Below are 24,637 nucleotides of genomic sequence, written 5' to 3'. Positions count from 1 at the left end.
CCAAATATGGTCGGACATTCACACAGTCTTACAGCGGAACACCTCCGCTCCCTGTTTTGATGGTGTATGTTTGGGCATTCGAACCTTTTCTTACCCGCTTTTTACAAACTATGCTCAGACATACAAACCTTCTTGTAGCCGAACACATCCACTCCTGCTTTTGATGATGTATGGTTGGGCATTCGAACCTACTTGTTGCCCGCTTTTCATTAATTATGGGTGGACATTCACACCTTGTCGCAGCCAAACACCTCCGCTCCCTGTTTTGATCATGTATGGTTGGACATTCTCACCTTTTCTCACCCGCTTTTTGCAAACTATGGTCGGCCATTCACAGCTTCCTCTCCACCATACTTGTATGGTGGGATATTCACACCCACTTGCATCCGAAGACCTCCGCCCTCACTTTTGTTGATATTTAGTCGGTCATTCGCACCTTACCCGCTTTTGGCAAACTATCGCCTTCTTGCAGCCAAAAACCTCTGATCTCGCTTTTGATGATGTAAGGTTGGGCATTCAGACCTTGCTTCACCTGCTTTTCACCAAATATAGTCGGACATTCACACCTTCTTGCAGCCGAACACTTCCGCTCCACCTTTTAGTTTTCTCTGGGGCATTCACACCTTTTTTTTCAACGCATTTTATAAAAACACCACAGGAACACCGTATTGAGGCTTTGTTCTGACCGCTCATTCGGTTCGCGTTTCTTTCAAGCAATTCTCCTGGTTAGCCCGCACTCGGCTCGCTCCCAGAGCCGTGTTAAAGTCTACTTCGCATTCACTCTCTTTTCTCAGCAGACTAAAAGAAACTTCCATCCTGCACCACTGTTTGCTTTTTCACAAGAGCAGAGGAGAGCGCACCGTTCCCAGCGGCACTGCAGTACCGGGTCGATGCTTGGAGTGAACGGAGCAAGCTCCTTTTTCAAATCCTATTGATAAAAATCCATTTAATATGTAGTCCTTGCATAGACATATCACATACTACACTTGATCTTAGCCAAAAGGCCGAGAAGCGATATCTGTCCACTGGTTCACGTCCGAGGGCCCTTCCTGGCACAATGCGCACTTGTAGCGGTGTTCTTTTTATGGCCATAGTGTCACTTTGCACCTCCACCCACCCGCTGCACTGAGCACTCTTCAACCCTTTTAAATGGTATAACTTTACACTACCGCATGCTCCAGCGAGCACCATTCAAGCAACAACTTTGCACTCCAGCTTTGAACATCGGCACAGTCGCAACAAGTAAGGCGACTCTACTCAGAGAAGTCACTCTGCACAGTAACAAGATTTCTTTTGCACAGACAGAAAGGGCTTCATCCACAAAGGTAAAGCCTGCCAAAAATAGAAACAACTCATTAGTGCTGCTCAACGTTGTACTTTGCAGTAAAAGAAAGAGCAAATCTAAAGTTTCAGGAATCCGAGAATAAGCATACTTTCTTCTTTCTTCTTCACGATTTTGGATTTTGCTATAAAATGAATTCCTTCACTCAAACTAAATTAAAACTGCTAAACCGCTAATCTGTTAAATGCAAGGCAGATGTCAAATTCACCGAAATAGGATCTAAGGGTATTTGGCCAATCGAGCTGTAGCAGCTTCGGTAAAAGAGTATAAGTTGAAGAGTTTGTGAATAAAGGTGTGCGCACACATAGTGAGTTGTAGGAAAATAGGCAGGGAGCAATGCCGGCTGGGGTATATGTTCTTGTATGTTGTCTGACTGTTTGATTTGAATATGTTGTGTAAGTGTCCTGTTGAATGTTACATGTTTGGGCTTTGACACGCTTCACTGTGGTTGTTAACTGTGTGGTGTGTCCTGAAATGTTATATGTTTGGGCTGTGTGACATGCTTAATGCTTTTCAGTAGCAACCCACTTATTCATATATAGCAACTGACAACATAAGAAGTCCGGACATCTTTGATAGTAGTTGTAGAAGTATCCTTATTGATAATAGATAAACTAATTCATAGTGATAGAACAGTAGATGAACAGGTGCCTGCACATGTCTCATGAAAATAAAATGGGTGTATGATTGCTGACGGCAGAGCAATACTGCCAAACTTATGAGTTCTTGTGGCAAACTTGATTCAGTGTCTTGACGTGTATACGCTGTTTCGCTGACTTGTCACAAGAAACAAAGTGTGTTTGATAAGATCCGACCATTTTATTATGGGAGGATCAGTATGTATGGATTCTGATGTGACTGATAAACCCATTCGTATCTTAAGCATAATCAAATACGTGAGACAACGCCCTGGCACACAATCAAAAAAAAAAAAAGAGAGAGCGGTTTTGTGTCCCCACAGTCCATAATGTAGAAAAGAGAGAAAAAAGCCTTTCTGATTTGGTGTGTGTGCTCACAGTGCAGAGTGTAGAGAAAAGAGAGAAAAGAAAGCCGTTTTGGTGTCACGGGAGTTGTGACTTAAACACACACATTTCTGAATTGAGAAAGGAAATTATTTTAGAGGAAGCACTAGAGTTTAGATCCCACATTTGTTGATAGGCATTCATTTAATTTTTCTTTTAATCAGTTTTAAAGTGAATACTAACTGAGAAATGAAAAAGGTGAAGAGTTTAGAAGCTTGGTTCAAGAGCAAAACTTGGTTTATGATCAGCTGAGTCTCTAAACAGAACAGCAAAGGGCTTCATCGAACATTTAAAAAAGATTCAGATTGTTAGAATATCCAGAATTTATAGAAATGGTGGTGATTACTCTTATTTTCTAGAATGGAAATAACTGCACCATGTCTGTTTTATGAATTTAAGGGGCTAAAAAGTTTTGTTCTCGTTTTTCTATGATTAACCGAATGTATGTGAGAGTCCAAACAGACAGAAGGGTTACGGCCGAGCGCTGGACCTTCCAAAAAAGATGAGACAGGCTGGACCCGTGCCATACTAGTTAAGACCTGCCTGTGGATAACAGGTTCTTTAAACTCTCACAAACTCACACACGTTCGCACACATACACCCATACACACACACATTCTTGAACTTGCTGCAAGATTAAACCTTTGCATTAACTGACTCCAGCAACTCTGAGTCTCATTGAGAGACTTTTCTCAACAATTGGGTCCTCAAACCAGATCTCAACGTTTTTTCCGCTGTCCAGGGTCGGAGCTGAAACCGTGCACGGGGGAGTCCAGTACTCCTAATGAAAGACCCCCTGCTGAATTGCGGTAATTAGGGGCCAGTGTCCACTGAAAGGGGGAAAAAGGGACGAGATCGTACTTTTGAATCAATGGCCAGAAGCCATTGGCAGTGCAGGCATCAACAATAATGGTGTTATTTCACCCATTAACACTTAAGGTACCTCATGCAGTGGCTGTGATATGGTTACTTAACAAAATATCTTTACCAGACATCTCTCCTACATAACAGTTCTTCTTTCACAGCCACACCTTGTTGTCGAGAGATGTGCTACACTTAATCCATCCACACTGCTACCTACCCCACAGATGGAAAGCCTCATGATTGCATGTCAGAAATAACCATCAGTGTTTTACCCAGGCCAGACTTAACTGATATACGTTATGAAAATGCAGAAATAACTATATTTATTCAACAGGTCAAGCAAAAAACCCTGATGGCACAAATGCTACAGGATTTACAGTAGTAACAAAAACTGAAGTTTTCTTAAAACAACCACTACCAAAAAATTACTCTGTTCAAGCGGTCGAATTGGTAGCTTTAACTGAAGCTTGTAAATTAAATAACAAAAAGGTTGTTAACGTTTACACTGACAGTCAGTATGCTAAGTGTGACCAAATTTCATCTGCAGAGGCAAAAGTTTGCAAAGCATGGAGATCTGTGAGGGAGTCTTCTGCCTGCAAAGAGAGGGAAGCGAAAACAGGAAAAGATTTAGCTGCTTGCTTAGCTGCAGCATCAGCTCTGGCATTGCCACAAGCAACAGGATCGTCTGAGTTAGTGTGAGCCGCACACTTACAGACCGAGATTGCTGTAGGCAAAAGGATCGCATCAAGAAGATCAGAAACCTGCTTGGAGTTCAGAATAGTTTTACCATCTGATTTAAGGAAATGCCTGTGTTTCCACAGCGCACCAAAGTCATGAACAACACCAAAAGCATATCTGGAATCTGTGTAAATAGTGACTTACCAGCTGCCAACTTACAAGCTTCAGTAAGTGCAATAAGCTCAGTAGTTTGAGCAGAGAAATGTTTAGGAAGAGAACCAGACAACAAAGTGTCATGTGAAGAACATACTGCAAACCAAACACAGTTAGTACCTGTGGCTGGATCACGCAAAGCTGATCCATCTACAAAAAGAATCATGTCAGAGTTTGGAAGAGGAGTCTCTAAAAGATCAGGTCGGGGTGTACAAACTTGTTCCAAAACAGCTTCACAGTCATGAGGCTCCCCATCCTCAGGAGTTGGAAGCAAAGTAGCAGGATTCAGAACAGTACAACGTTTAACAGTGACATTTGGCATATCACAGAGGTGTATCTGAGCCAACGAGCAGTTGAAAGATGTGAAGTTTTCTGCTCGAGAAGAATAATGGCAACAGCATGAGGAACCAAAACAGTCAAATTAGCGTAGCCCACAATATCTTGGGAGGCCAGGACAGCTTTCTCTGCAGCTGCAACAGCACGAAGACAACCAGGCAGGCCTGCAGCCACAGAGTCCAGTTTTGCTGAGAAATGAGCCACTGGCCTTTGCCTGCCCCATGTTCCTGCATAAGAACAGATGTCATACAACCATGCTTCTCATCAACTGCCTGTATGAAAGGTTTATGAGGATCTGGAATGCCAAGTGTTGGTGCTGTTTGAAGAGCCAGCTTAAGCTGACTAAAGGCTGATTCAGCCTCAGGAGTCCATGGAACACGATCAGCTGACTGGAGGCCTTTACCATGGATAAGAGCACCTAAGAGAGCTTCGAGAAAAGAGTAGTTAGGAATAAAGTTCCTGCAGTAAGATGTTATACCTAAGAATGACATAAGCTGTTTTTTAGTAACCGGTTTAGGAATGATCTGAACTGCAGCAACACGTTTAGGAGAAAGTGAGCGCCCATCCTTAGAAATCACATGACCCAAAAAGGTGACTTCGTCCTGTACAAACTGTAAATTAGAAAGGCTGGCTTTATGGCCATAAGAAGGAAGATGTTTCAACAGATTCACTGTCTTTTTCACACTGTTGTTTAGATGGACTACATAAAAGGATGTCATCCACATACTGCAAAAGAGCGGAGCCTGTGGTTGATTGAAGTTAATCCAGACTAGCTTTGAGGGCAGCATTGTAAATAGTGGGACTTTCACAGTACCCCTGGCATAACCGGGTAAAAGTCCAAGATCTCCCTTCAAACTAAAAAGCAAACCAAAATGGGCTATCAGGGTGCACTGGCGACAAGTCAACCACTGAGAAAAACTGTGCATCTGATGTAATTTGAGACAAAATAGTGTGTGGGTTGGGCACAGTAGGAGCATGTGGCTGAACTGCAGCATTCACCGCTTGGAGGTCCTGTACAAAACGCCATTCATCTGGCTGGCCAGCATCTTTAATCTTTTTAACAGGAAACAATGGAGTAAGCACAGGTGAATTTTCAAAAGGAACAATAACGCCTGTTTTCTGAAAAGATTGAAAAACAGGTTTAATCCCTTTAATTGCTTCAGGCTTAAAAGGGTATTGTTTTTTACATGGACAAAAGTCTGATTTAGGGGTGACAATTACTGGTTCACAGCCTTTTATCAACCCCACATCATATTTGCTCTTAGCCCAAAGATCATTGGGCACTTCAGCCAACATGGGTATCGAAGACAAATCTGTTTCAGATAAAAAACATGCTTCAAAATGTGATTCTGTGGTAGGAATTAAGTCCACAGTTCTTTGAGAATGCATTGTACTCAAAAATGTTTTTTTGTACGCTGACAATCGTTCAGAAAACATCAAATTTGGATCAGCAGGTGAAACGGTCCACTCCATTTCTCTCTGACATGTAGCAACAAACTCTCCCACACCTTGTCACTGCCAGTGTGTACGTTTGGCCAAGGAAATGTGAGGGCGAGTACCACAAACATTAAAAAAATCGAAGTGCTCTGGAGTGAGCGACACAGCCAATAAAGTAGGCGCACATATTTTTTCACTTCTTCTCATAGTCATTGTCAGGCCCCAAAGAAATGTGTGATGTGCAGTGCAAATCAGTAGGTTGCATGAAATCAGAAAGGGGTGAAACTAACGCTTTTGCTTCTTCCACTAGTTGTTGTGAAAAAGGAGAGCTGGGAAGTTTCCACTCATAAGCATATGTAAGTGCCGATGAATCAAACTGCACTGCTGTGAAAACTTTGTCAGACTGTAACATAACCTTAACACCCTCTGGTGTAGAAGTTAAAATAATGCCTAATTTACACATGAGATCACAGCCCATCAGGTTAATGGGACACAACTCTGATAACAAAAATGAGTGTTTGAAGGAGAGCTCATCGGGAGTGACAACACGCAATGGGCATTGTCATTTTCTCCTTCATAACCTGGCCTGATGCAGACATAGAGTAAACGTGGTTTCCACTTAACTTTGGAGGACAATCAAACTCCCCTGACGTCACTACTGATGAACATAATTTCCTATATTCTGAGAGAAATATCTTTGCTCTAGGACGGAAATAGCATGCAAAACTTTACTACGTGAATCACAGTCGGCAAGCGTTTCTTCACTACACAGAGCAGGAAAAATGTGTGAGTGTGTTTGTGCTATCACCCATTAGTGGAGGCTCCGCTGCCGCGTGACGTCCAGAACCTGCCTCCCACCCTCAGTCAGCCTTTTGCCCAATTTCATCACTTTTCAGCTGTGGACAGTCCTTCTTCCAGTGTCCAGTCTGGCCACAGTAAAAACAAATATTCGGATCATAGCTCTGGCGTGGCCCATTTCGACCTCCTCTCCCACACGTCCACGTCTTCGACTTCGGCCTCGTCCTCTGTTTACACACACTGCGTAATACATGGTCATGGCTGCCAAATGCAGCTCCTTTTCACACTTGTCCCTTTTGGTTGTCTTACGCGTCTCAACTTGGTTATGAGCATGGCGAGCATATCGGCGAACGTCAGCCAAACGAGGACCCTCACACCATCCCACGTAAATGTTCTTTACTTCAGTGGCGACATCTGGCATGAGGCCTTTAATTATTGCATCGCAAACTGTGGCCTTCTCTCAGCCAAACACCTCTGATCTCGCTTTTCATGATGTAAGTTCCTGCGTATGCTGCCGCTTACCTGGATCACGTCATCATCCATAGCAACAGCTGGGCGGAGCATGTTCAGCAGATGGCGGCAGTGCTGGAGTCACGGGGCTCACGGCCAACCCAAAGAAGTGTGCAGTTGGATGGAGGGAGGTACGGTATCTGGGGTACCACTTGGGCGGCGGACAGGTGCGTCCACAGGTAGACAAGACAGCAGCGATTGCAGCCTGCCCAAAACCTAAGACCAAGAAAGAGGTGAGGCGGTTTTTGGGGCTGGCCGGATATTACCGGCGATTTATTCCCAACTTCGCGGAGCTGACCAGCCCTTTGACCAACCTTACCCGAAAAGGTGCCTCTGATCCGGTCCGGTGGACGAAGCAGTGCCAGGTGTCACTTGAGAGGGTAAAGCAGACCCTCTGTGGGGAGCCTCTTCTCCACACACCTAACTCCTCTCTCCCATTTGTCCTGCAGACTGATGCATCGGGAAGGGGGTTGGGGGCTGTTCTGTCCCAGCAGGTGCGGGGCGTTGACCACCCAGTGCTTTACATCAGCCAGAAACTATCCGAGAGGGAGACCAGATACAACACGGTGGAGAGGGAGTGCCTGGCCATCCGGTGCGTGGTCGGCGCTCTGCGGTATTACTTGCTGGGGCGCCCATTCACCCTTTGCTCGGACCTTGCTCCCCTCCAGTGGCTCCACCGAATGAAAAATGTCAATGCACGGATCACCTGCTGGTATCTGGCACTACAGCCTTTTAAATTCAAAGTGGTCCATAGGCCGGGGGCACAGATGGCTGTGGCCGACTTCCTTTACAGCTCGCATGGCGAGGTGTGTGTGTGTGTGTGGGGGGGGGGGGGGGGGGGGGGGGGGGGGGGGGGTTAGGCCGGACCGCAAGGTCAGGCGGTGGAGGTATGTGGAGGGGGCGTGGTGCATCAGCTGCAGGAGAGAGCTGTGGAGAGAGCTCTGGGGAGCAGGACTAGGTGAGTGATTAGTACACCGGCAGTCACTTGTCTAATCACTCTCCTCTTTAAAAAACTCAGAGCTGTAAGGAGGATTGAAGTGGAGTCGGCAGCACGAACCGGGAGGGAAGGCCTGCGAACGACTCCACATTCATGAAAAAGGGTTAAATAAACTATACGTTGAACCGTCCTCTGTCTCTGAGTCTCTCTGAAAGAACCCGCAGTGGCAACAGGCCGCCTCAATGTGGAATTATTAAAGACAGTAAAGGACGATCTCTCTCGTTGGAAGTCCTTACCTATATCACTTATCGGGAGAGTTACAACCATTAAAATGATGATACTACCAAAAGTTAACTATCTGTTCTCAATGATCCCCATAAAACCACCTGCTACTTGGTTTAAGTCACTAGATTCATGCATCTCTAAATTTCTGTGGAAAAACAAACCACCACGTATTAGTTTAAAAACCCTACAGAAGACCAAGGACAGGGTGGATTAGATTTACCTAATTTTCAGCACTATTCCTTAGCCAATAGGTTACAGTATATATCAAAATGGTTTAAACCTAGCCCAATAGATGAACATGGATAAGTATAGAACAAGCATTGTGTGATAATCTGGAAATCTCTGACCTGCCACTTATTAGTCAAATAGTGAAAAATCACAAATGTTTCAAAAGCATTAACATCAGCACCTCTCTGACAGCCTGGTGGGAATTTCTTAAAATAACAAAGTCTTCACTTGTCCCGTGTAAGCTTACACCCATCTGGAACAATCCTGACATCCTGCAAAACAAAAAAATGCTAAACTTTACTCTGTGGAAGATCAAAGGAATCAAACATCTGGAACATATAATCCAAAATGGACATTTTATTTCATTTGATGAGCTCATATCACAACATGAGATAGGCAGCAATAAATTCCTAGAATATCAACAACTTAAGTCTATAATAACAAAGAAATATATCCTCCACCAACCAGACTTACAACTCCCGATTAGGGTAGCAGAATTTCTAAGCATCTGCACCCCAAAACTACTATCAAAAATATATAAATTATTGTCTAAGATAGATGACACAATGTCTCTACCGTCCTCAAAATGGGAGGCAGATTTATCCATCAGTTCTAGTCATAGCTTCTGGCCACAAATATGTTTGAACACCTTCAGAATGACTCGAAATCCTAATTTACAGCTCATACAATACAAAATTCTTCATAGAACACACTATACCGGACAAAGGATGTTCAGGATGGGTCTAACACACTCAAACATCTGCTCACATTGCACAGATAACACACCTGATGATTATGCACACGCTTTGTGGTTTTGTGCGCCTGTCCAGAAGTTCTGGCTTGAAGTCTGTGCGGACCTATCAACATGGCTAAAGTGTAGCATTCCTGCATGCCCCACACTGTGCATACTGGGTGACTTAGACAACATCAACGTGGAATTTAGCTTAGCACACATGATCCTCACAGTGTTATGTATAGCAAAGAAAACTATTCTCATGAACTGGAAAGCGAAGAACAATCTGTGTATTAACCAGTTTAGAAATTTTCTTTTAGATTATATTAGCATGGAAACAATGTCTGCTTCCTCAAAACATCAATTGGCTGAATTTAATTCTCTCTGGTCCCCTCTGATTAGCTTGATCACATAGTGTTGGTGGTGGGTTGATGTCCCGTCGCTCTGGGCGGTTGGGTGTGTGCTGGGGGGGGGCTGTGTGGCTTCGGGCGTCTGGTGGTCTCTCGGGTCGTGGGGACCGGGTTGGTCATTGCTGGGGGGGACTGTGTGTCGGGCTTGGAGGGCAGTTTTGGGGGCTTGCGGGTGGGGCTGTCTTGCGGTGTGGGGCGGGGTCCCTTAGGGGCCTTGGGGTGGTGGCTGCTGGCTCTGTACCGGGTGACGGGGCCGCTCTGGCGTGGGTGGTGGAGCTGGGCCTGGACCTGGTGGCTTGCCGCTGCCTTGTGCCCGGGGCGGGGCCCTGCCTGTGCCTGGGGGGTCTGGGTTGCCCTGGACATGCCACAGTATGCGTGGGTTGGTGCAGGTCCTGGTGCCGGCCTTGTTGCTCTGGGAACTCCAAGGTGTCCGCAGGTGGTTGTTTTTTTTAGGGTGTTGGGGCGTGCGGTGAGGAGGAGGGGGTCTGTATGGGGGTGTGCTTTTCCCCTGTTGGGGGGGGCCTGGGGGGGCCTGGGTGATGGTGGGTCTCAGGCCCGGGCTGCTGCGACTGGTGTAACCGGGTGATTTGTTTGTTTGTTTGTTTGATTTTTGTTGTTGTTTGTTTGTTTTTGTAGAGGTCCTCTGGGGTGGGGTTGGGTTGAGTGGGGTGGGGCGGGATGGGTTCCTTCTGGGGGTACAGTAGCTCCCGGAATATGGTGACTGCAGGCCCCGAGCCTGGTGGACATCAGGCCCTCCTGCCCTGTGTTGGGTCCCAGGTAGCGGGGGGGGGGGGGGGGGTTAGGCCGGACCGCAAGGTCAGGCGGTGGAGGTATGTGGAGGGGGCGTGGTGCATCAGCTGCAGGAGAGAGCTGTGGAGAGAGCTCTGGGGAGCAGGACTAGGTGAGTGATTAGTACACCGGCAGTCACTTGTCTAATCACTCTCCTCTTTAAAAAACTCAGAGCTGTAAGGAGGATTGAAGTGGAGTCGGCAGCACGAACCGGGAGGGAAGGCCTGCGAACGACTCCACATTCATGAAAAAGGGTTAAATAAACTATACGTTGAACCGTCCTCTGTCTCTGAGTCTCTCTGAAAGAACCCGCAGTGGCAACAGGCCGCCTCAATGTGGAATTATTAAAGACAGTAAAGGACGATCTCTCTCGTTGGAAGTCCTTACCTATATCACTTATCGGGAGAGTTACAACCATTAAAATGATGATACTACCAAAAGTTAACTATCTGTTCTCAATGATCCCCATAAAACCACCTGCTACTTGGTTTAAGTCACTAGATTCATGCATCTCTAAATTTCTGTGGAAAAACAAACCACCACGTATTAGTTTAAAAACCCTACAGAAGACCAAGGACAGGGTGGATTAGATTTACCTAATTTTCAGCACTATTCCTTAGCCAATAGGTTACAGTATATATCAAAATGGTTTAAACCTAGCCCAATAGATGAACATGGATAAGTATAGAACAAGCATTGTGTGATAATCTGGAAATCTCTGACCTGCCACTTATTAGTCAAATAGTGAAAAATCACAAATGTTTCAAAAGCATTAACATCAGCACCTCTCTGACAGCCTGGTGGGAATTTCTTAAAATAACAAAGTCTTCACTTGTCCCGTGTAAGCTTACACCCATCTGGAACAATCCTGACATCCTGCAAAACAAAAAAATGCTAAACTTTACTCTGTGGAAGATCAAAGGAATCAAACATCTGGAACATATAATCCAAAATGGACATTTTATTTCATTTGATGAGCTCATATCACAACATGAGATAGGCAGCAATAAATTCCTAGAATATCAACAACTTAAGTCTATAATAACAAAGAAATATATCCTCCACCAACCAGACTTACAACTCCCGATTAGGGTAGCAGAATTTCTAAGCATCTGCACCCCAAAACTACTATCAAAAATATATAAATTATTGTCTAAGATAGATGACACAATGTCTCTACCGTCCTCAAAATGGGAGGCAGATTTATCCATCAGTTCTAGTCATAGCTTCTGGCCACAAATATGTTTGAACACCTTCAGAATGACTCGAAATCCTAATTTACAGCTCATACAATACAAAATTCTTCATAGAACACACTATACCGGACAAAGGATGTTCAGGATGGGTCTAACACACTCAAACATCTGCTCACATTGCACAGATAACACACCTGATGATTATGCACACGCTTTGTGGTTTTGTGCGCCTGTCCAGAAGTTCTGGCTTGAAGTCTGTGCGGACCTATCAACATGGCTAAAGTGTAGCATTCCTGCATGCCCCACACTGTGCATACTGGGTGACTTAGACAACATCAACGTGGAATTTAGCTTAGCACACATGATCCTCACAGTGTTATGTATAGCAAAGAAAACTATTCTCATGAACTGGAAAGCGAAGAACAATCTGTGTATTAACCAGTTTAGAAATTTTCTTTTAGATTATATTAGCATGGAAACAATGTCTGCTTCCTCAAAACATCAATTGGCTGAATTTAATTCTCTCTGGTCCCCTCTGATTAGCTTGATCACATAGTGTTGGTGGTGGGTTGATGTCCCGTCGCTCTGGGCGGTTGGGTGTGTGCTGGGGGGGGGCTGTGTGGCTTCGGGCGTCTGGTGGTCTCTCGGGTCGTGGGGACCGGGTTGGTCATTGCTGGGGGGGACTGTGTGTCGGGCTTGGAGGGCAGTTTTGGGGGCTTGCGGGTGGGGCTGTCTTGCGGTGTGGGGCGGGGTCCCTTAGGGGCCTTGGGGTGGTGGCTGCTGGCTCTGTACCGGGTGACGGGGCCGCTCTGGCGTGGGTGGTGGAGCTGGGCCTGGACCTGGTGGCTTGCCGCTGCCTTGTGCCCGGGGCGGGGCCCTGCCTGTGCCTGGGGGGTCTGGGTTGCCCTGGACATGCCACAGTATGCGTGGGTTGGTGCAGGTCCTGGTGCCGGCCTTGTTGCTCTGGGAACTCCAAGGTGTCCGCAGGTGGTTGTTTTTTTTAGGGTGTTGGGGCGTGCGGTGAGGAGGAGGGGGTCTGTATGGGGGTGTGCTTTTCCCCTGTTGGGGGGGGCCTGGGGGGGCCTGGGTGATGGTGGGTCTCAGGCCCGGGCTGCTGCGACTGGTGTAACCGGGTGATTTGTTTGTTTGTTTGTTTGATTTTTGTTGTTGTTTGTTTGTTTTTGTAGAGGTCCTCTGGGGTGGGGTTGGGTTGAGTGGGGTGGGGCGGGATGGGTTCCTTCTGGGGGTACAGTAGCTCCCGGAATATGGTGACTGCAGGCCCCGAGCCTGGTGGACATCAGGCCCTCCTGCCCTGTGTTGGGTCCCAGGTAGCGGGGATGCCTATTGCAGCCAGTCTCTGGCTGCCCTCTCCGGGGTGGGAGGGACCAGGAGGATGAATTAATTATTCTGCTAGTTTATATATTGTAAACATAAACAATAAACAATTATAAAACTTCCCTTGGCAAAGCAAATCTGTTTGGCATAAAGGTATTCAGACTACAATTCTGCTGCCATAATGCACAATTCCGGATTTTGATATAAAATGAATTCCTTCACTCAAACCAAGTTAAAACTGCATTTTCCTTCATATTTATCCATGTCTAAATAGCTTTGAACAAAAAAGAACGTTGTACTTTGCAGGATAGGAAACAACAACACTAAACCTTTAGGAATCCGAGAATAAGCTTATTTTTACGAGTTCTACACAATTTCGGATTTTGATATAAAATGAATTCCTTCACTCAAACTAAGTTAAAACTTCTTTGTCCTTCATATTTATCCATGTCCAAATAGCTTTAAACAAAAAAGAACGTTGTACTTTGCAGGATAGGAGAGAACAACACTAAACCTTTTCAGGAATCCGAGAATAAGCGTCGTTTCACGAGTTCTACACAATTCCGGATTTTGATATAAAATTAATTCCTTCACTCAAACCAAGTTGTGATATGTCTATGCAAGGACCACATATTAAATGGATTTGTATCAATAGGAGTTGAAAAAGGAGCTTGCTCCGTTCACTCCAAGCATCGACCCGGTACTGCAGTGCCGCTGGGAACGGTGCGCTCTCCTCTGCTCTTGTGAAAAAGCAAACAGCGGTGCAGGATGGAAGTTTCAGGGACCCCAAGATGAAACTTTCTTTTAGTCTGCTGAGAAAAGAGAGTGAATGCGAAGTACACTTTAACACGGCTCTGGGAGCGAGCCGAGTGCGGGCTAACCAGGAGAATTGCTTGAAAGAAATGCGACACCGAATGAGCGGTCAGAACAAAGCCTCAATACGGTGTTCCTGTGGTGTTTTTATAAAATGCAGTGAAAATAAAGGTGTGAATGCCCCAGAGAAAACTAAAAGGTGGAGCGGAAGTGTTCGGCTGCAAGAAGGTGTGAATGTCCGACTATATTTGGTGAAAAGCAGGTGAAGCAAGGTCTGAATGCCCAACCTTACATCATCAAAAGCGAGATCAGAGGTTTTTGGCTGCAAGAAGGCCATAGTTTGCCAAAAGCGGGTAAGGTGCGAATGACCGACTAAATATCAAGTAAAAGTGAAGTAAAATATAAATAAAAGTGGGGGCGGAGGTCTTCGGATGCAAGTGGGTGTGAATATCCCACCATACAAGTATGGTGGAGAGGAAGCTGTGAATGGCCGACCATAGTTTGCAAAAAGCGGGTGAGAAAAGGTGCGAATGTCCAACCATACATGATCAAAACAGGGAGCGGAGGTGTTTGGCTGCGACAAGGTGTGAATGTCCACCCATAATTAATGAAAAGCGGGCAACAAGTAGGTTCGAATGCCATACCATACATCATCAAAAGCAGGAGTGGATGTGTTCGGCTACAAGAAGCTGTGAATGTCCAGCCATAATTACTCAAAAACGGGTAAGAAAAGGTAGTATTGCCAGACCATAAATTATCAAAACAGGGAGCGGAGGTGTTCCGCTGTAAGAAGGTGTGAATGTCCGACCATAATTGGTAAAAAGCGGGTAAGAAAAGGTTAAAATACCCGACTGTACACAATCAATAGCGGGAGCGGAGTTGTTTGGCTACTAAAAGGTGTGAAAGTCCGACCATGGTTTGTAAAAAGCGGGTAAGAAAAGGTGCGAATGCCGGACAATGTATGATCAAAAGAGGGAACGGAGGTTTTCGGCTGCAAGAAGGTCTAAATGTCCAACCATAATTTGTAAAAACCGGGGAAGAAAAGGCTCGGAAGCCCGACTATACACCATCAAAAGCGGGAGCGGAGGTGTTCAGCTGCAAGAAGGTCTGAATGTCCATCAATAATTGCTAGAAAACATGAAAAAAAATGTTCGAATATCCAACCGCACATGATCATAAGTGGGAGAGGAGGTGTTCAGCTTCAAGAAGGTGTGAATGTCCACCCATAATTCCTCAAAAATGGGTAAAAAAAAAGGTGCGAATGCCCAACCATACATCATCAAAAGCAGGACTGGATGTGTTCGGTTACAAGAAGGTTTGAATGTCCGAGCATAGTTTGTAAAAAAATTTCCAGTTCACTCCATTAAATGCTTTTTCTGCATCTAGAGAGTCGATTGTGGTTTCCAAGTTGTTGATGGTAGAATAGTCTATGAGATTAATGATCCGGTTTGTGAACGAACTGTTGTGCCTACTGCTCTTCAGCCTGTCAAATGAAACGTAGAATTTAAAACGTGACAAATGAACGAAGACCCAAGGAGTTGAGTCGTAAACTAATCAATACTGTTTCCTGTGCGAGGACCTGTCAGTCGAGGAGTTGAGTCATGAACGAATCAATACTGTTTCCTGTCCTGCTGACTGAGCTTATGAAGCTGCCGCCTGCCATGTGGTGAGGAAGGGTACTGCATGAAAATGAACGAATCACTCACTGAGACAACTCGTTACTCCCGAGTCATATAAAAAATTTGTTCATGTCGAACGAATCGCTCACGAACGACACATCACTATCTATTTGACGAGTTATGCATGAATTCGGATTTTGCAATAAAATTAATTCCTTCTCTCAAACCAAGTTCAAACTGCTTTGTCCTTCATATTTATCTACTTCTAATCTAGTTTCAACAATAAACAACCCCACATCATATTTGCTCTTCGCCCAAAGATCATTGGGCACTTCAGCCAACATGGGTATCGAAGACAAATCTTTTTCAGATTAAAAACATGCTTCAAAATGTGATTCTGTGGTAGGAATTAATTCCACAGTTCTTTGACAATGCATTGTACTCAAAAATATTTTTTTGTATGCTGACAATCGTTCAGAAAACATCAAATTTGGATCAGCAGGTGAAACGGTCAAATCCGTTTCTTTCTGACATGTAGCAACAAACTCTCCCACACCTTGTCAATGCCAGTGTGTAGGTTTGGCCAAGGAAATGTGAGGGCGAGTACCACAAACATTAAAAAAATCGAATTGCTCTGGAGTGAGCGACACAGCCAATAAAGTAGGCGCACATATTTTTTCACTTCTTCTCATAGTCATTGTCAGGCCCCAAAGAAATGTGTGATGTGCAGTGCAAATCAGCAGGTTGCATGAAATCAGAAAGGGGTGAAACTAACGCTTTTGCTTCTTCCACTAGTTGTTGTGAAAAAGGAGAGCTGGGAAGTTTCCACTCATAAGCATATGTAAGTGCAGATGAATCAAACTGCACTGCTGTGAAAACTTTGTCAGGCTGTAACATAACGTTAATACCCTCTGGTGTAGAAGTTAAAATAATGCCTAATTTACACATGAGATCACAGCCCATTAGGTTAATGGGACACAACTCTGATAACAAAAATGAGTGTTTGAAGGAGAGCCCATCGGGAGTGACACACGCAATGGGCGATGTCATTTTCTCCTTCACAACCTGGCCTGATGCAGACATAGAGTAAACGTGGTTTCCACTTAACTTTGGAGGACAATCAAACTCCCCTGACGTCACTACTGATGAACATAAGTTCCTATATTCTGAGAGAAATATCTTTGCTCTAGGACGGAAATAGCATGCAAAACTTTACTACGTGAATCACAGTCGGCAAGCGTTTCTTCACTACACAGAGCAGGAAAAATGTGTGAGTGTGTTTGTGCTATCACCCATTAGTGGAGGCTCCGCTGCCGCGTGACGTCCAGAACCTGCCTCCCACCCTCAGTCAGCCTTTGGCCAAATTTCATCACTTTTCAGCTGTGGACAGTCCTTCTTCCAGTGTCCAGTCTGGCCACAGTAAAAACAAATATTCGGATCATAGCTCTGGCGTGGCCCATTTCGACCTCCTCTCTCACACGTCCACGTCTTCAACTTCGGCCTCGTGCTCTGTTTACACCAACTGCGTAATACATGGTCATGGCTGCCAAATGCAGCTCCTTTTCACACTTGTCCCTTTTGGTTGTCTTACGCGTCTCAACTTGGTTCTGAGCATGGCGAGCATATCGGCGAACGTCAGCCAAACGAGGACCCTCATACCATCCCACGTAAATGTTCTTTACTTCAGTGGCGACATCTGGCATGAGGCCTTTAATTATTGCATCGCAAACTGTGGCCTTCTCTCAGCCAAACACCTCTGATCTCGCTTTTCATGATGTAAGGTTGGGCATGCAGACCTTGCTTCACCTGCTTTTCACTAAATATAGTCGGACATTCACACCTTCTTGCAGCCGAACACTTCCGCTCCACCTTTTAGTGTTCTATCACACCTTTTTTTTCACCGCATTTTATAGATAATGGTTGGAAATTCTAAACCACTTCTCCTGGTTAGCCCGCACTCGGCTCGCTCCCAGAGCCGTGTTAAAGTCTGCTTCGCATTCACTCTCTTTTCTCAGCAGATTAAAGAAACTTCCATCCTGCACCGCTGTTTGCTTTTTCACAAGAGCAGAGGAGAGCGCACCGTTCCCAGCGGCACTGCAGTACCGGGTCGATGCTTGGAGTGAACGGAGCAAGCTCCTTTTTCAACTCCTATTGATAAAAATCCATTTAATATGTAGTCCTTGCATAGACATATCACATATTAAACTGATAAGTACAGATTTTTTTTTTTTTTTTTTTTTTTTTTTTTTTTTTTTTTTTTTTTATTACAAAACTTCCAAGAAACATTTAGAACAACATGACAAAACAGTCAAAGTAATGCTTTACATGTCCGACACAAAAACCATACAAACATAAGAAACAACCACAAAGAAACACTACCCGCTCATGAAAATAAAGTCTTCCATCGCTCTCTTGCAGCGTGATACCCGTACTTTTCCTCCTCCATTCTTCTCATGCATCCAATCTCTGCCCTCACCCTTGCCACCACCCTTCCCACCTGCCAGTCCACATTGTTTTTAATCAACGCCGTCCTTGCATCCCACAGCGCCACCTTTCCCATAGACAGAACCAACCATAACAGAAAACCCTCCCTACCTTTCCCCCTTAAACCCAAGCCCAGCATTATCATGTCATACTTTAAAGACCCCAATCTTGGAAAAAAAAGAACCAACTCAACCCACACTTTTGTTGCAAACCCACATTCCCAAAACACATGCTCAATTGTCTCATCAGCCCCACACCCCTCCCTTGGGCACAAACTCCCCCGTGTCAACCCGTGTCTATTTAAAACTTCCCTGACTGGCAACCTCCTGTGTAAGGCGAGCCAATTTATATCCCTCGCCCTGTTTGTGAGACCTTTCTGCTGTGTGAAAACCCACCCTTGTTGCCCCACCCCATACACCCCCACCAGCCCCCTTTTTTCCACCAGAGCCCTGTACAGGCGCCGGTGACTGAAGCACAGGTCCCCCTCCTGACACTCTGGGTGCTTTTTCCCCCAGCATACCACCTGCCTATAATACGGGGGTAAGACATCCCCCTTTGGCCTTCTATTGTCCCAGGACACCAATCTCCTGAAGGGGAATGACAACCAAAACAGCAAAAGTGCCTGAAAATGATGGCCACTTGTCTGTTGCACAGACCTGCACAAAAAGGAAAAGAAAACCACATCCAACTTAAGTGGGATGTCCGGCACACCCCTCCCTCCCATCCGAACTTCCTGGTACATCCACTCCCTTCTCACATATTCATACCCCCCCCATACAAAAGAAAAAACATCTCTCATGAAACTTCTCCTATATTGAGGAGGTAAAGGAAAAACATACGCTAGGTATACCAAAAATGGCAAAATATCAGCCTTCAAAACCAGCACTCTACCACTTAAGGAAAGTTGCCGGGATTTCCACAGCCCCATCCGCGAACGGGCTGCAGCCAGACGCCTTCCCCAATTTAATGCTGCACTCCCTTCTCCCTGAAACTCTACCCCCAGGACTCTCACTGGGCCCTGGCACTGGGGCAGACCAGCTAGGCCTCCCACCCTACCAGCCCATGGTCCAAAAAACTTAATGGTGGACTTCCCTAAGTTCACCTTGGCCCCCGACACTATTGAAAAACTCTCCACCACTTTCAACAGCCGTGTGACCGACCTCTCTGTTGTCAAAAAAAAGGTCATGTCATCCGCATACTGCATCACTGTCAACTTGTCCGGACCTGCTCCAGGAAGGTGCAGACCCACCACACCCGGGTCCCCCCGCACCACCGAACCCAGCGGCTCCATGTAAGCCACAAAGAGCAGCGGGGAGAGTGGGCATCCCTGCCTCACCCCAGTTCTCTGTGCCACCACTGTACCCAAGTGCCCGTTCACCATAACTCTGCTCCCCACCCCCTTGTACATGATCTCCAACCACTCTATAAAACGGGGCCCAAATCCCATCCTCTCCAAAACTGCAAAAAGAAACCTGTGGTTCACCCTGTCAAACGCTTTCTCCATATCTAACCCCACCAAACTCATATTGATCCCCCGCTCCTCCACCCAATGAATACAGTCCCTCACCAATCCCAGATTCCACTGTATTAGCCTTCCCTCCACCCCACACGTCTGATCCTCATGGATTACATGAGGTAGAGCCTTCCGAAGACGACCAACTAGGACTCGAGCCACAATTTTGTAGTCCACACAGAGCAACGTGATCGGCCTATAGCTTTCCATTCGCTCCCTGTTTTGATCATGTATGGTTGGACATTCGCACCTTTTCTCACCCGCTTTTTGCAAACTATGGTCGGCCATTCACAGCTTCCTCTCCACCATACTTGTATGGTGGGATATTCACACCCACTTGCATCCGAAGACCTCCGCCCCCACTTTTGTTGATATTTAGCCGATCATTCGCACCTTACCCGCTTTTGGCAAACTATGGCCTTCTTGCAGCCAAAAACCTCTGATCTCGCTTTTGATGATGTAAGGTTGGGCATTCAGACCTTGCTTCACCTGCTTTTCACCAAATATAGTCGGACATTCACACCTTCTTGCAGCCGAACACTTCCGCTCCACCTTTTAGTTTTCTATGGGGCATTCACACCTTTTTTTACACCGCATTTTATAAAAACACCACAGGAACACCGTATTGAGGCTTTGTTCTGACCGCTCATTCGGTGTCGCGTTTCTTTCAAGCAATTCTCCTGGTTAGCCCGCACTCGGCTCGCTCCCAGAGCCGTGTTAAAGTCTGCTTCGCATTCACTCTCTTTTCTCAGCAGATTAAAGAAACTTCCATCCTGCACCGCTGTTTGCTTTTTCACAAGAGCAGAGGAGAGCGCACCGTTCCCAGCGGCACTGCAGTACCGGGTCGATGCTTGGAGTGAACGGAGCAAGCTCCTTTTTCAACTCCTATTGATAAAAATCCATTTAATATGTAGTCCTTGCATAGACATATCACATATTAAACTGATAAGTACAGATACTACACTTGATCTTAGCCAAAAGGCCGAGAAGCGATAACTGTCCACTGGTTCACGTCCGAGGGCCCTTCCTGGCACAATGCGCACTTGTAGCGGTGTTCTTTTAATGGCCATAGTGTCACTTTGCACCTCGGCCCACCCGCTGCACTGAGCACTCTTCAGCCCTTTTAAATGGTATAACTTTACACTACCGCACGCTCCAGCGAGCACCATTCAAGCAACATCGGCACAGTCGCAACAAGTAAGGCGACTCTACTCAGAGAAGTCACTCTGCACAGTAACAAGATTTCTTTTGCACAGACAGAAAGGGCTTCACCCGCAAAGGTAAAGCCTGCCAAAAATAGAAACAATTCATTAGTGCTGCTCTCCACGGAAGTCTTTAGTAAAAGGCGAAAGACTTGTACATTATGAAGAGAAACCAGTGTATGATTATCCATCACTGCGGGAGCAGGGCATCAGGCTAGTTGGCATAGCCACCTTCCCCATGGTGAGCTTTGCTTGGTTGAGACGCTTGCTCCCCCCCCTTGCTCCTCGGCTGACCAAGTAGGAACAATTGGGCCCTATTCGATGGCTGCCTTGTCTTTTACTCTGTGCAAAAGACAAGGCAGCCACAAACAACACGGGAACACCGTATTGAGGCTTTGATCTGACTGCTCATTCGGTGTCGCGTTTCTTTCAAGCAATTCTCCCGGTTAGCCCGCACTCGGCTCGCTCCCAGAGCCGTGTTAAAGTCTGCTTCGCATTCACTCTCTTTTATCAGCAGATTAAAAGAAAGTTTCATCTTAGGCTCCCTGAAACTTCCATCCTGCACCGCTGTTTGCTTTTTCACAAGAGCAGAGGAGAGCGCACCGTTCCCAGCGGCACTGCAGTACCGGGTCGATGCTTGGAGTGAACGGAGCAAGCTCCTTTTTCAACTCCTATTGATAAAAATCCATTTAATATGTAGTCTCGCATAGAGGACATATCAGACATTAAACTGATAAGAACAGATACTACACTTGATCTTAGCCAAAAGGCCGAGAAGCGATAACTGTCCACTGGTTCACGTCCGAGGGCCCTTCCTGGCACAATGCGCACTTGTAGCGGTGTTCTTTTTATGGCCATAGTGTCACTTTGCACCTCCGCCCACCCGCTGCACTGAGCACTCTTCAGCCCTTTTAAATGGTATAACTTTACACTACCACACGCTCCAGCGAGCACCATTCAAGCAACAACTTTGCACTCCAGCTTCGAACATCGGCACAGTCGCAACAAGTAAGGCGACTCTAGTCAGAGAAGTCACTCTGCACAGTAACAAGATTTCTTTTGCACAGACAGAAAGGGCTTCATCCGCAAAGGTAAAGCCTGCCAAAAATAGAAACAACTCATTAGTGCTGCTCAACGTTGTACTTTGCAGTAAAAGAAAGAGCAAATCTAAAGTTTCAGGAATCCGAGAATAAGCTTACTTTCATGAGTTCTTCACGATTTCGGATTTTGCTATAAAATGAATTCCTTCACTCAAACTAAATTAAAACTGCTAAACCGCTAATCTGTTACATACAAGGCAGATGTCAAATTCACCGAAATAGGATCTAAGGGTATTTGGCCAATCGAGCTGTAGCAGCTTCGGTAAAAGAGTATAAGTTGAAGAGTTTGTGAATAAAGGTGTGCGCACACATAGTGAGTTGTAGGAAAATAGGCAGGGAGCAATGCCGGCTGGGGTATATGTTCTTGTATGTTGTCTGACTGTTTGATTTGAATGTGTTGTGTAAGTGTCCTGAAATGTTATATGTTTGGGCTGTGTGACATGCTTAATGCTTTTCAGTAGCAACCCACTTATTCATATATAGCAACTGACAACATAAGAAGTCCGGACATACTTTGATAGTAGTTGTAGAAGTATCCTTATTGATAATAGATAAACTAATTCATAGTGATAGAACAGTAGATGAACAGGTGCCTGCACATGTCTCATGAAAATAAAATGGGTGTATGATTGCTGACGGCAGAGCAATACTGCCAAACTTATGAGTTCTTGTGGCAAACTTGATTCAGTGTCTTGACGTGTATACGCTGTTTCGCTGACTTGTCACAAGAAACAAAGTGTGTTTGATAAGATCCGACCATTTTATTACGGGAGGATCAGTATGTATGGATTCTGATGTGACTGATAAACCCATTCGTATCTTAAGCATAATCTAATACGTGAGACAACGCCCTGGCACACAATCAAAAAAAAAAAGAGAGAGAGCGGTTTTGTGTCCCCACAGTCCATAATGTAGAAAAGAGAGAAAAAAGCCTTTCTGATTTGGTGTGTGTGCTCACAGTGCAGAGTGTAGAGAAAAGAGAGAAAAGAAAGCTGTTTTGGTGTCACGGGTGTTGTGACTTACACACACACATTTCTGAATTGAGAAAGGAAATTATTTTAGAGAAAGCACTAGAGTTTAGATCCCACATTTGTTGATAGGCATTCATTTAATTTTTCTTTTAATCAGTTTTAAAGTGAATACTAACTGAGAAATGAAAAAGGTGAAGAGTTTAGAAGCTTGGTTCAAGAGCAAAACTTGGTTTATGATCAGCTGAGTCTCTAAACAGAACAGCAAAGGGCTTCATCGAACATTTAAAAAAGATTCAGATTGTTAGAATATCCAGAATTTATAGGAATGGTGGTGATTACTCTTATTTTCTAGAATGGAAATAACTGCACCATGTCTGTTTTATGAATTTAAGGGGCTAAAAAGTTTTGTTCTCGTTTTTCTATGATTAACCGAATGTATGTGAGAGTCCAAACAGACAGAAGGGTTACGGCCGAGCGCTGGACCTTCCAAAAAAGATGAGACAGGCTGGACCTGTGCCATACTAGTTAAGACCTGCCTGTGGATAACAGGTTCATTAAACTCTCACATACACAAACTCACACACGTTCGCACACATACACCCATTCACACACACATTCTTGAACTTGCTGCAAGATTAAACATTTGCATTAACTGACTCCAGCAACTCTGAGTCTCATTGAGAGACTTTTCTCAACAATTGGGTCCTCAAACCAGATCTCAACGTTTTTTCCGCTTTCCAGGGTCGGAGCTGAAACCGTGCACGGGGGAGTCCAGTACTCCTAATGAAAGACCCCCTGCTGAATTGCGGTAATTAGGGGCAAGTGTCCACTGAAAGGGGGAAACAGGGACGAGATCGTACTTTTGAATCAATGGCCAGAAGCCATTGGCAGTGCAGGCATCAACAATAATGGTGTTATTTCACCCATTAACACTTAAGGTACCTCATGCAGTGGCTGTGATATGGTTACTTAACAAAATATCTTTACCAGACATCTCTCCTACATAACAGTTCTTCTTTCACAGCCACACCTTGTTGTCGAGAGATGTGCTACACTTAATCCATCCACACTGCTACCTACCCCACAGATGGAAAGCCTCATGATTGCATGTCAGAAATAACCATCAGTGTTTTACCCAGGCCAGACTTAACTGATATACGTTATGAAAATGCAGAAATAACTATATTTATTCAACAGGTCAAGCAAAAAACCCTGATGGCACAAATGCTACAGGATTTGCAGTAGTAACAGAAACTGAAGTTTTCTTAAAACACCAACTACCAAAAAATTACTCTGTTCAAGCAGTCGAATTGGTAGCTTTAACTGAAGCTTGTAAATTAAATAACAAAAAGGTTGTTAACGTTTACACTGACAGTCAGTATGCCTTCTCAACTGTACATGTGTTAACACAGCATTGGAAAAACAGGTATGTTGACATCCACAGCTAAATGTATAAACTACAAATATTTTAGCATTATTAGATGTTATTCAATTGCCATCTACAATAGACTCGTATGAATGACCGGAAGGAAAACCATACTGCCAAAGAATTTGTTTAAATATGCTGCAGTATTGAGCCACGGACCATGTCATGTCTCAACAGGAGGGATGGAAGCAATAATGAACAAGGTTTTTACAGCATATGGTTTTACTAATTATTGAATTTTTTTTTTAGAATAAATAAATGAATAAAGTTTTGTCTAGCAGGTCAAATATGTGCAAAATACATTCCACAGGGCAATCTAAGACCAAAACGAAGATAATTCCCTAAGCCAGTGTATCTTTTTCAACATATTTGTTTGTATTTCATTATTTCATTATT

At 44.9% G+C, this 24,637-nt stretch overlaps 3 non-coding genes and 3 pseudogenes across 3 annotated transcripts; 1 reads left to right on the top strand and 5 right to left on the bottom strand.

The window, feature by feature from the left end:
- Positions 1 to 849: 849 nt before the first annotated feature.
- LOC140286230 (U2 spliceosomal RNA) lies at positions 850 to 1,016 on the bottom strand (annotated as a pseudogene).
- A 12,681-nt stretch (positions 1,017 to 13,697) lies between these two features.
- Positions 13,698 to 13,847, top strand: LOC140286238 (U2 spliceosomal RNA; annotated as a pseudogene).
- A 3,767-nt stretch (positions 13,848 to 17,614) lies between these two features.
- Positions 17,615 to 17,782, bottom strand: LOC140286235 (U2 spliceosomal RNA; annotated as a pseudogene).
- A 2,566-nt stretch (positions 17,783 to 20,348) lies between these two features.
- Positions 20,349 to 20,536, bottom strand: LOC140286226 (U2 spliceosomal RNA). Its single transcript, XR_011911088.1, has one exon. It is a non-coding gene; the product is annotated as a U2 spliceosomal RNA (small nuclear RNA).
- A 275-nt stretch (positions 20,537 to 20,811) lies between these two features.
- LOC140286241 (U5 spliceosomal RNA) lies at positions 20,812 to 20,925 on the bottom strand. Its single transcript, XR_011911093.1, has one exon. It is a non-coding gene; the product is annotated as a U5 spliceosomal RNA (small nuclear RNA).
- Positions 20,926 to 21,336: 411 nt separating this feature from the next.
- Positions 21,337 to 21,526, bottom strand: LOC140286245 (U2 spliceosomal RNA). Its single transcript, XR_011911096.1, has one exon. It is a non-coding gene; the product is annotated as a U2 spliceosomal RNA (small nuclear RNA).
- Positions 21,527 to 24,637: the final 3,111 nt, after the last annotated feature.

Source organism: Leuresthes tenuis, unplaced genomic scaffold (assembly GCF_036924035.1).
Source record: "Leuresthes tenuis unplaced genomic scaffold, fLeuTen1.0.hap1 SCAF_78, whole genome shotgun sequence".
NCBI classification, from domain to species: Eukaryota; Metazoa; Chordata; class Actinopteri; order Atheriniformes; family Atherinopsidae; genus Leuresthes; species Leuresthes tenuis.
The sequence above is the reverse complement of the archived record's forward strand: the minus strand, read 5'-3'. Positions and strand labels throughout refer to the sequence as shown.